Raw genomic sequence first — 12,954 nt, 5'->3', positions numbered from 1 at the left:
TATCTAAGAACACGCTTCATAGCCACAAGGTGACATTCCTTGGGATCGGATTGAAATCTAGCACATATGCAAATAGAAAGCATAATGTTCGGTCTACTTGCACAAAGATACAGTAAGGATCCTATCATAGACCTGTATACCTTTTGATCTATAGACTTACCTCCCGCGTTGTGGTCCAAGTGTCCATCAGTTCCATTGGTGTCTTAGCAAGCCTTGTGTCCTTCATCCCAAACTTCTTAAATATATCTTGGATGTACTTTGTCTGAGAGAAGAATGTCCCTTCCTTGAGTTACTTTACTTGAAATCCGAGGAAGTAAGTCAACTCTCTCGTCATGGACATCTCAAATTTCTGAGTCATAACCCTGCTAAACTCTTCACATGACTTTTGATTAGTAGAACCAAATATTATGTCATCGACATATATTTGGTATATAAACAAATCACCATTGCAAGTCTTAGTGAAAAGAGTAGGATCAGCTTTCCCGACCTTGAAAGCATTAGAGATAAGGAAATTTATAGGGCATTCATACCATGCTCTTGGGGCTTGCTTAAGTCCATATAGCACCTTAGAGAGTTTCTACACATGGTCGGGGTACCTGTCATCTTCGTAGCCAGGGGATTGTTCCATGTACACCTCCTCCTTGATTGGCCCATTGAGAAAAGCGCTCTTCATGTCCATTTGAAAGAGCTTAAAGGAATTGTGAGTAGCATAGGCTAGTAATATGTGAATAGACTCAAGCCTAGCTACAGGAGCAAAAGTCTCCTCAAAATCCAAACCTCTGACTTGAACATAGCCTTTTGCTACAAGTCTTGCTTTGTTTCTTGTCACCACTCCATATTCATCTTGTTTGTTGTGAAACACCCATTTGGTGCCCACAACATTTTGCTTTGGACGTGGCACCAGACTCCATACTTCATTTCTCTTGAAGTTGTTGAGCCCTTCTTGCATGGCCAACACCCAGTCCGGATCTTGCAAGGCTTCTTCTACCCTGAAAGGTTCAATAGAAGAGACAAAAGAGTAGTGCTAACAAAAATTTCCAACACATAAACGAGTAGTAACTCCGTTGCTAATGTCACCAAGAATTTGATCCACTGGATGATCCCTTTATATGTTGGTGCGAAATTGTGTTGAAGGAGCATGTGGTACTTCTTCCTTCTCCCTTCTTTCTTGTTCTTGTGCTCCCCCTTGATTTATGCCATCGCCTTGACGTACCTATTCCTCATCATGAGTTAGGGGTTGCACCATAGTTGAGGAAGAAGGTTGATCCTGTACTTGTTGTGCATGTGGTCGCACATCATCTATCGCCATAGTCCTCATTGCGGTCGTCGGAACCTCATGTTCATCTATATCATCAAGATCAACTTGCAATCTTTGAGAGCCATTAGTCTCATCAAATACAACGTCACTAGATACTCAACTAAACCCAAAGATTTGTTAAAGACTCTATATGCCTTTGTATTTGATGAGAATAGGTGATCCTGCAAAAATCAACTCTAAATAAGACAAACTTGGTTTATGATGAGTGTTAGTGAAAACTAAAACCAAGTTGTTATGAGTAGAGGTGGAGAGGAGAAGATAACTCTTCACTTGATTGTTCCTTGGATATGTGTATTAAACTTAGGAACAACAATGCAAGTGAAATATGAGAACTATTAGAAGATAACAATTGCAATAAAGAAAATGCACAAGAGTCACAACAATTTTATCCCATGGTTCAGCCAATGCCTACTCCACGTTGTGGTGACTTCCTTCGATCAAGGGTTGCACTCAACCCCTCTCAAGTGATCCAAAGATCAGACTTGAGTACCACGTTGTTCTTCCATATAACAAATCCTTTTGTGAGGAATCTCGACAAGTTGGAGTCCCTTATGCCTTACACAAATTATCTCAATCAAAGCACAAGAGTAAGGAGGGAGTAGAAATAGACACAAGAGTACAAGAGCAGCAACACCATGCACACAAGCAAAGGAGAGAACACAAGAATCAAAATGACAGAGTTTCTCTCAAGAAAATGCTCAATTCTCTCTAGAATTAGTCGAAGGCGTGGTTGTGTTGAATCGGCGTTTCGGTGTGCTCTTAGTATGCTTGGGTAATAGCTCCATGTGCCTAGGGGATCCTTTTATAACCCCAAGGGACCTAGGATCCGTTGGAGCTCCATTTGGAAGGCCCCGGTTGCCTTCTATCCGCGGGTGCACCGAACTGTCTAGTGCACACCAGACAATGCACAACACAACGGCTATGTATCTCCTGATTGATTGATTTCCTCTTCTAGGGAGCACCGAAGCATCTGGTGAGTGGCACCGGACTGCCCGGTGCTCCAGTTGACCGTTGGCTTCGGCCGACGTGTTAACTAGCCATTGGTCGGCTGGCACGTCGGACTGTCAATCGCTCTGCGCAAACTATTCGGTGATTTATAGTCGACAAAGGCTTCTTTTTTGAGAGCGACCCTTTTGTTCGGACCGTGCACCAGACTGTCCGGTGCACACCGGACTATTCGGTGGGTGGCACCAGACCGTTCGGTGCTCTGCAGAATAGCATCCTAGATGCTCCTTTTTCATTTCAACTCTCTTTTGCTCCTTTTGACTTGACTTCATATAGTCCCTAACACTTAGACAAATATGATTAGTACCTAAAACAATTGACTAAGTGTTTGTAGCTTACCTTTTTCACTTGGTACCATATGGATTTGTGGTATGCCCACTTTCAAGCCTAAAAGTGCCTTTTTCTCAATTTGATTTAACTTCCTTGAAAGAAGCCTAGAGGGGGGTGAATAGGCGAAACTTGAAATTTACAAACTTAAACTCTCACTAAGGTCGGGGTTAGCATTAGAATTAAATCGGAGTTCAAAAGATAGTTCTCCTTGCTTAGAGTTGCTCAATCAATGTGGATAACATTTGGGAGCAAACTCAAATCAATTTGAGCAAGGGAACTTTAGAGAGAGAGGAAAACTAATCAAGTGAAGATCAACAAGTGAACACGGTGATTTGTTTTACTGAGGTTCGGTTCCAAAGAACCTAGTCCCCATTGAGGAGGCCACAAAGGCCAAGTCTATTTCAACCCTTTCCCTCTCTCAAACGGTCACACATACCGGTCGAGCCTTTTCCTTAATCACTTGAGCCACTAAGACCCTGCAGGGATCACCACACACGTAGGTGTCTCTTGCTAGCTTTACAAAGCACTTAGAGAATAAGAATGGGAAGGAAAAAAGCAATCCAAGCAACAAGAGCAACAAAAGAACACAAACACCATCTCTCAAGTCACTAATGGAATTGAGTTGATTTGGAGGCTTGGAGAGGATTTGATCTATTGAATGTGTCTTGGAGTGAAGTCTTTTGCTCTTGTATTGAATGTGAACTTCAGAAAACTTGGATACCAATAAAGGAGGTGGTTGGGGGGGTATTTATAGCCTCCAACCACTTCCTACCTATTGGCTGAGTTTGCTATCGATGGGCACACCGGACAATCCGGTGGCGCACCGGACAGGTATTGTTCACTGTCCAGTGCGTGCCACGTCAGCACGCTCGTTGGGGTTTGGAGCGGTTGACCGTTGGAAGCCTTTGTCTTGTAGCTGCACCGGACAGTTCGGTGCCACACCGGACATGTCTGATGTACTCTGACTTCTGTGCTCTGACTTCTGACGCACACTGTTCACTACTGTTCACTTTTGCAGTCGACCGTTGGCGCCAGGTTACCGTTGCTCCGTTGGCTCACCGGACATGTCCGATGAATTATAGCGGAGCGCCCCTTGAAAATTTCCGGGAGTGAGCTGTTCGAGTGCAGCTCGGCCTGGTGCACCGGACACTGTACGGTGCGCTACTGCAGCACACTCTTAAGTCCTTTGCTCCAAATTTGTTTGAGTCCCCAACTAAATTTCTTTCTTGGTTTGTGTTGAACCTTATGCACCTGAGATAAATGACATCTTGGCAAACTAATTAGTCCACGTGGTTTGTGATGGTCGTCAACCACCAAAATCGATTATAGGAAATGATTAAGCCCATTTCTCTTTCAATCTCCTCCTTTTTGGTGATTGATGCCAACACAAACCAAAGCAAATATAAAGTGTAACAATGTAACTAGTTTGCAATTATGATAGATGTGCATAAGTTACTTAGATTTAAACCAATTGAAAGACTTTATGCATATGTCTAAGAATAAACGTGATTGCTTTCTTCTATTTAACATTTTGGACCACATTTGCACCACATGCTTGTTTTTGTAAATCTTTTGGAGAAATCTTTTCAAATTCTTTTGCTAAATAGCCAAAGGTATAAGAATATGATTTCAAGAAGCATTTTTAAGATTTGAAAATTCTCCCCCTATTTCAAATGCTTTTTCTTTGACTAAATAAAAGCTCCCACTGAAGAAATTCTCCCCTTAGCTTTCAAGAGGGTTTTGAAATGATTTCCCTTTTTGAAATTGATATCAAAAGAAATTATAACAATTGAAATTTTTATACTGTCTTGAAATTTTGAAGCCAAATAAGATACCAATTGAAAATTTTGAAATGAACTCAAATATCGATTGAAATAATTTATTCCTTTAGTTTTTGAAAATTTTAAAAAATGGTGGTGGTGCGGTCCTTTTGCTTTGGGCTTAATACTTTCTCCTCCTTTGGCATTAATCGCCAAAAACGGAGAACTTGAGAGCCCTTTATACTTTCTCCCCCTTTGGTAGAAGAAATATGAGTGAAGTGTTATACCAATTGAGAGTTTTCTTGAGTAACGACAAAGGATAAATGATATCATCAGAGGAGAGTGGAAGCCTTGTCTTTGCCGAATACTCCATTTCCCTTTCAATCTAAGACAAATCATAGAAAATATACTTGAAAACACATTAGCCTTAGCCTTGGCACAAGAAGAATAGGAATTATGCATTTGTACCAAATGAAAGAGATATGGTCAAAGGTATATAAATGAGAAATATGTGCAATGTTTCAATCAAAGTTCCGAGAATCAAGTATATTTAGCTCATTCCTAAGTTTGCTAAAAGTCATTTCATCTAGTGGCTTGGTAAAGATATCAGCTAATTGGTTGTGGGTATTAACATAAGAAATTTCGATATCCTCCTTTTGTTGGTGATCTCTCAAAAAGTGATACCGGATGTCTACGTGCTTAGTGCAGTTGTGTTCAACGGGATTATCCGCCATGTGGATTGCACTCTCATTATCACATAGGAGAGGGACTTTGCTCAACTTGTAGCCATAGTCCCTGAGGGTTTGCCTCATCCAGAGTAATTGTGCACAACAATGGCCTACAACAATATACTCGGCTTCGGTGGTGGAAAGAGCTACTGAGTTTTGTTTCTTTGAAGCCCAAGACACCAGGGATCTTCCTAGAAACTGACAAGTCCCTGATGTGCTCTTCCTGTCTATTTTACATCCAGCATAATCGACATCGAAATACCCAATTAAATCAAAGGCAGATCCCTTGGGTACCAAAGCCCAAACTTAGGAGTGTAAACTAAATACCTCATGATTCTTTTCACGGCCTTAAGGTGAACTTCCTTAGGATTTGCCTGGAACCTTGCACACATGCATACAGAAAGCATAATGTCACGTCGAGAAGCACATAAATAGAGTAAAGAACCTATCATCGACCGATATACCTTTTGATCTACGGATTTACCTCCCGTGTCGAGGTCGAGATGCCCATTTGTTCCCATGGGTGTCTTGATGGGTTTGGCATTCTTCATTCCAAACTTTTTAAGTATGTCTTGAATGTACTTAGTTTAGCTGATGAAGTTGCCCTCTTGGAGTTGCTTGATTTGAAATCCAAGGAAATATTTCAACTCCCCCATCATAGACATCTCGATTTTCTGTATCATGATCCTACTGAACTTTTCACAAGAGGACTTGGTGAAGAGAGTAGGATCGGGCTTTCCAACTTTGAAGCCATTAGTGATAAGAAAGTCTCGCAGGCATTCATACCATGCTCTTGGAGCTTGCTTGAGCCCATAAAGCGCCTTTGAGAACTTATAAACATGGTTAGAATACTCACTATCTTCAAAGTCGGGAGGTTGCTCAACATATACCTCTTCCTTGATAGGGCCATTGAGGAAAGCACTCTTCACGTTCATTTGATACAACTTAAAGACATGGTAAGTAGCGTAGGCAAGTAATATACGAATTGACTCAAGCCTAGCTATGGGTGCATAGGTTTCATCAAAATCCAAACCTTCGACTTGTGAATAACCTTTGGCAACAAGTCGGGCTTTGTTCCTAGTCACCACACCATGCTCATTTTGCTTGTTGCGGAATAGCCATTTGGTACCTATAACATTTTGGTTAGGACGTGGAACTAGTGTCATACCTCATTCCTCGTGAAGTTGTTGAGCTCCTCTTACATTGCCACCACCCAATCTGGATCTCTTAGTGCATCCTCTATCTTGTATGGCTCAATAGAGGACACAAAAGAGTAATGTTCACAAAAATAAGCAACTCGAGATCTAGTGGTTACCCCCTTATAAATGTCACCAAGTATGGAGTTGACGGGGTGATCTCTTTGAATTGCTTGGTGGACTCTTGGTTGTGGCGGTCTTTGATCCTGTATTTCTTAATCATCTTCCTTGTCTTCATCATCATCATCTCCCCCTTGATCAATGTCTTCTTCTTGAGGTGGTTCATCGTCTTCATCTTAATCCTCGTCCTCTTGAGCCACAACCTCATGTTGTGTTGGTGGAGATGCTTGCATGGAAGATGATGGTTGATCATGTGCTTGTGGAGGCTCTTTGGATTCTTTAGGACACACATCCCCAGTGTACATGTTCCTTAGTGCGACGCATGGAGCCTCTTCATCATCTAGTTCATCAAGATCAACTTGCTCCACTTGGGAGCCATTAGTCTCATCAAACACAATGTCACAAGAAACTTCAACTAATCCAGTCGACTTGTTGAAGACTCTATATTCCCTTGTGTTTGAGTCATAACCAAGTAAAAATCCTTCTACTGCTTTAGGAGCAAATTTAGAATTTCTACCTCTTTTAATAAGAATAAAACATTTGCTCCCAAAAACTCTAAAATAAGAAACATTGGGCTTTTTACCGGTGAGGAGTTCATATGATGTTTTCTTGAGGATTCTGTGAATATATAACCGGTTGATGGAGTAGCAGGCGGTTTTAATCGCCTCCACCCAAAACTGATCTGGTGTATTGTACTCATCAAGCATGGTCCTTTCCATATCCAATAGAGTTCTATTCTTCCTCTCCACTACACTATTTTGTTGAGGTGTGTGGGGAGAAGAGAACTCATGCTTGATGCCCTCCTCCTCAAGAAATCCTTCAATTTTAGAGTTCTTGAACTCTGTTCCATTGTCGCTTCTAATCTTTTTTATTCTCAATCCGAACTCATTTTGAGCTTTTCTCAAGAATATCTTTAGGGTCTCTTGGGTTTGAGATTTTTCCTGCAAAAGAACACCCAAGTGAAGCGAGAATAATCATCCACAATTACAAGACAATACTTACTCCCGTCGATGCTTATGTAAGCTATCAGGCCGAATAGATCCATGTGGAGTAGCTCAAGCGGACTGTCGGTCGTCCTGATGTTCTTGTGTGGATGATGGACTCCAACTTGCTTCCCTGCTTGGCATGCGCTACAAATCCTGTCTTTTTCAAAATGAACACTGGTTAGTCCTAAAATGTGCTCTCCCTTTAGAAGTTTGTGAAGATTCTTCATCCCAACATGAGCAAGTCGGCGATGCCAGAGCCATCCCATATTAGTCTTAGCAATTAAGCAAGTGTCTAGTTCAACCTTGTTAACATTCAAATCAACTAAATATAGCTGACCACCTAACACTCCCTTAAATGCTATTGAATCATCACTTCTTTTAAAGACAGTAACACCAATATTAGTAAATAGACAGTTGTAGCCCATTTTGCATAATTGAGAAACTGAAAGCAAATTGTAGTCTAAAGAATCTACAAGAAAAACATTGGAAATTGAATGGTCAGGAGATATAGCAATTTTACCCAAACCTTTGACCAAACCTTGATTTCCATCCCTGAATGTAATAGCTCTTTGGGGACCTTCATTTCTCTCGTATGAGAACATTCTTTTCTCCCCTGTCATGTGGTTTGTGCACCCGCTATCGATTATCCAACTTGATCCACCGGATGCATAAACCTACAAAACAAATTTAGGCCTTATTCTTAGGTACCCAAACGGTCTTGCGTCTTTTGACATTAGAAACAAGCACCTTGGGTACCCAAACACAAGTCTTGGGACTCTTGTGTTTGCCCCCAACATATTTGGCAACTACTTTGCCTGATTTGTTAGTCAGCACATAAGAAGCATCAAAAGTCTTAAATGAAATGTCATGCTCATTTGATGCATTCGCAATTTTCTTTTTAGGCATTTTGATATGAGTTGAATGCCTAGAGCTAGATGCCTCATTTTTATACATAAAAGCATGATGAGAAACATTGTGAGGTTTTCTAGCATGAATTTTCCTAATCTTATGCTCAGGATAGTTTGTAGGATATAAAATGTAGCCCTCTCTATCCTGAACAAGGGAGCCTTACCCTTAACAAAATTAGATAATTTTTTGGGGTATTAAGTTTGGTGTTGTTTTGGCTCCCCTGTTGGGGAAACCAATACCATCCTTAATGCCAGGGCGTCTCCCATTATAGAGCATGCTTCTAGCAAATTTAATTTTTTCATTTTCTAGCTCACGCTCGTCAATTTTAGCATTTAATGTAGCTATGTGATCATTTTGTTTTTTAATCATGGCAAGGTGATCATCAATAGCTTCAACATTAATATCTCTACATCTAGTGCAAATAGTAATATGCTCGACAGTAGATGTAGAGGGTTTGCAAACATTCAATTCTTCTATCTTAGCAGTTAAACTAGCATTCTCATCTCTAAGACAGGAAATTGAATCACTGCAAATGCTAAGCTCCCTAGACAAGTTTTCACATTTTTCTACTTCTAGAGTATAAGCATTTTTCAATTTAATAATTTTTTTGTTTTTCTTAACGAGCAAGTCCTCTTGGCATTCCAAGAGATCATCCTTCTCGTTAATGGATTCTATTAATTCATTAATCTTTTGTTTTTGACTTTTAGTTAGGTTGGCAAAAAGAGAGGTTAAATCATCTTCATTATCACTAGAGCTACCCTCATCATTAGATGTAGTATATTTGGGGGTATCTCTAGAATGTACCTTCTTATTTTGTCATCCTTTGCCATGAGGCACTTGTGGCCGACATTGGGGAAGAGAAGGTCTTTGTTGACGGTGATGTTGGCGGCATCCTCGTCGGAGGAGTCAGTGGAGCTTTCGTCGGAGTCCCATTCCCACCCCATGTGTGCCTTGCCACCTTTCTTCTTGTAGTATCTTTTCTTATCCATTTTCTTCTTCCCCTTCTTGTCATCGTCCCTGTCACTATCACTGGAGTATGGACATTTAGTTATAAAGTGACTGGACTTACCACATTTGTAGCAAACCCTTTTGGAGCGGGGTTTGTAGTCCTTCCCCTTCCTTTGCTTGAGGATTTGCTGGAAGCTCTTAATGATAAGAGCCATCTCCTTGTTGTCAAGCTTGGAGGCGTTGATTGGTAGTCTACTTAGTGTAGACTCTTCCGTCTTTTCTTCTGTTGCTTTGAATGCAACGGGTTGCACCTCGGGTGTGGAGGTGGCGCCTTGTTCCAAGTTGACAATGTGTTTACAGTCTTTAATCATAAGTTCAAAGCTCACAATCTTGCCAATAACCTCCTTGGGTCTCCACGGATTAGTTGCACTTGAGTGCGATTACGAAAAACAAGTGATCCAAGAATAACCTTGACCATCTCATGGTCATCCCACTTGGTGCTCCCAAGGTTGCGCACTTGGTTCACCATTATTTTGAGCCGGTTGTACATAGCTTGCGGCTCTTCCCCTTTATTGAGGACGAATCGACCGACTTCTCCCTCTATCGTCTCGCGCTTGTTGATTTTGGTCACCTCGTCCCCTTCGTGTGTCGTCTTGAGGACGTCCCAAATTTCTTTTGCATTTTTTAACCCTTGCACCTTATTATACTCCTCTCGACACAAAAAGAGGCGAGGAGTATAGAAGTTGCTTGGGAGTTAAAGTGGCTAATTTGGACGGCCTCGTCCGAGTCGTAGTCCTTGTCGCCCACTTGAGGTACCTGCGCTCCAAAGTCAACAATATCCCATATGCTTTCGTGGAGTGAGGTTAGATGGTGCCTCATTTTATCACTCCACATGCAATAATCTTCACCATCAAAATATGGTGGTTTGCCTAGGGGTACCGAAAGTAGAGGAGCGTGTTTAGGAATGCGAGGATAACAAAGTGGTATCTTACTATACTTCTTATGCTCGTGGCGCTTTGAAGTTGTAGACTCGGCACCGGATGTGGAGGGTGATGAAGAGTCGGTCTCGTAGTAGACCACCTTCTTCATTTTCTTCTTCTTGTCACCCCTCCTAAGTGACTTGATGGAGGAAGAGGATTCCTCCTTGAACTTGTCGCCGGACTCCCTTGATAGAGTCCTCCCCGAGCCTACGGGCTTGTCGCCAGTGACGATCTCCCTCTTGGCGTGATCTCCAAACATCACTTCGAGTTTGTTAGACTCTTAATGAAGCACTGGCTCTGATACCAACTGAAAGACGCCTAGAGGGGGTGAATAGGCGAAACCTGAAATTTAAAAACTTAAACTCGCACTAAGGCCGGGGTTAGCATTAGAATTAAATCAGAGTTCAAAAGATAGTTCTCCTTGCTTAGAGTTGCTCAATCAATGCGGATAATGTTTGGGAGCAAACTCAAATCAATATGAGCAAGGGAACTTCGGAGAGAGAGAGGAAAACAAATCAAGTGAAGATCAACAAGTGAACACGGTGATTTGTTTTACCGAGGTTCGGTTCCAAAGAACCTAGTCCCCGTTGAGGAGGCTACAAAGGTCGGGTCTATTCCAACCCTTTCCCTCTCTCAAACGGTCACAGAGACCGGTCGAGCATTTTCCTTAATCACTTGGGTCACTAAGACCCCACAAGGTCACCACACACATAGGTGTCTCTTGCTAGCTTTACAAAGCACTTAGAGAATAAGAATTGGAAGGAAAAAGCAATCCAAGCAACAAGAGCAACAAAAGAACACAAAACACCCTCTCTCAAGTCACTAATGGAATTGAGTTGATTTGGAGGCTTGGAGAGGATTTCATCTATTGAATGTGTCTTGGAGTGAAGTCTTTTGCTCTTGTATTGAATGTGAACTTCAGAAAAGTTGGGTACCAATGAAGGAGGTGGTTGGGGGTATTTATAGCCTCCAACCACTTCCTAGCCATTGGCTGAGTTTGCTGTCGATGGGCACATCAGACAATCCGGTGGCGCACCGGACAAGTACTGTTCACTGTCCGGTGCGCGCCACGTCAGCACGCTCGTTGGGGTTTAGAGCGGTTGACCGTTGGAAGCCTTTGTCTTGTAGCTGCACCGGACAGTCCGGTGTACTTTGACTTCTGCCGCGCACTGTTCGCTACTGTTCACTTTTGCAGTCGATCGTTGGCGCCAGGTTACCGTTGCTCCGTTGGCTCACCGGACATGTCCGGTGAATTGTAGCGAAGCGCCCCTTGGAAATTCCCGAGAGTGAGCTGTTTGAGTGTAGCTCGGTCTGGTGCACCGGACACTGTACGGTGCGCCACTGCAACACAGTCTTAAGTCCTTTGCTCCAAATTTGTTTGAGTCCCCAACTGAATTTCTTTCTTGGTTTGTGTTCAACCTTATGCACCTGAGATAAATGACATCTTGGCAAACTAAATAGTCCATGTGGTTTGTGATGGCCATCAACCACCAAAATCGATTATAGGAAATGATTAAGCCCATTTCCCTTTCATTCCTGTTCTCTTTGCTCATACAAGATGATGTTAGTCTAAACCCAATGTGTTGAGCATTTAATCACCAAAACAAAATAGAAATGGCCCAAGGGCACATTTCCCTTTCAACACTAACAACTTACGTGTGGAAGTTGCCGATGATGGAGACCTCGTAGATTGTAGAGGCATCAGCGTTAGAGAAGGAAACGCTGCGGTCCTGAGCCAGCTTGAAAGTGGTGGCAGTCACACACTTTAGCGTAGCAGTGGCTACTTGTTCCTTTTCTAGGGCATTGATTGCGGCAATGAAACAGGCACAGACATCAGTAGCAGCCTTGGCGTCAACATCAGCTTTAGCGACTATGTTGATCATCTTCTTAGTCGTAGCAGTGTTCTCCTTGGTGCACTATGTAGTCTCCTCTTAAGCACCAGCAGATGTGAGTTGGGCTCATTGGGGTTGGCGATGTCAGCGACATGGTGGAGATGAGGCATCGATGGGAGAGAAAAGAAGGGTGGTGCGTGGAGACTAGGGTAGTGTTACGTGGAAATGAGGGCCATAGGATCATGCCCATCCTCTGATACCATGATAAAAGCCTATTGATGTATTGTAGGAGATATAGTGTTTTACACATATATAAGCAAGGATAGCCAAGAGTTTATAGAAACAACACCAATCAACGGATATCCTTACCTAATATATATATTGATTTATCTATCAACAAAAATCATTGAGAAATAGATCTATCTATCTATCCTAGCCATATAGGTAGGATGCTAACACCAATCAACGAATGTCATTACATAATAGAGAGAAATCTATATATCCTTGTATAATAGAGAGCAATATATCTATCCTAGTCATATAGGTCAGATTCTAAAACTAGCCTTTTTGGTTCCCAATGATCGAGTTCGAGTTTATAGTAGACTTAGGGTCCTTCACCAAGTTGTGGATTTGTAATCTTGAGAAGCAATCAGATGTTCTGGATATCGGTAGTCAACAAGTGGAGGTTGGCGATGATGGAGGCCTCATGGATCGTTGCTGCCTCAATGTTAGAGAAGGAGATGGCAGGGGGTTAGGCCAGCTTGAGAGCGGCATGGTCGTATACTCTAGGGTGGTGGTGGGTGCTTGTTCCTTCTCTATTGATTCAGTTGTGTCCAGGACAT

General features: G+C 42.1%; 1 protein-coding gene across 2 annotated transcripts in view; it reads left to right on the top strand.

The window, feature by feature from the left end:
* The window catches only part of LOC103648084 (uncharacterized), a 34,833-nt gene that overhangs the window by 17,156 nt on the left and 4,723 nt on the right, over positions 1 to 12,954 (top strand). Inside the window, exon 3 of one of the 2 annotated variants that reach the window (XM_020548683.2) lies at positions 3,672 to 3,809. The exons of the other annotated variant lie outside the window; for it this stretch is intronic. The gene's annotated coding sequence lies outside the window, so the exon portion shown is untranslated. The remainder of the gene's footprint in view (positions 1 to 3,671; positions 3,810 to 12,954) is intronic. 2 annotated transcript variants of the gene reach the window in all.

The sequence above is a fragment of the Zea mays genome, chromosome 2, assembly GCF_902167145.1.
Source record: "Zea mays cultivar B73 chromosome 2, Zm-B73-REFERENCE-NAM-5.0, whole genome shotgun sequence".
NCBI lineage: Eukaryota > Viridiplantae > Streptophyta > Magnoliopsida > Poales > Poaceae > Zea > Zea mays.
The sequence above is the reverse complement of the archived record's forward strand: the minus strand, read 5'-3'. Positions and strand labels throughout refer to the sequence as shown.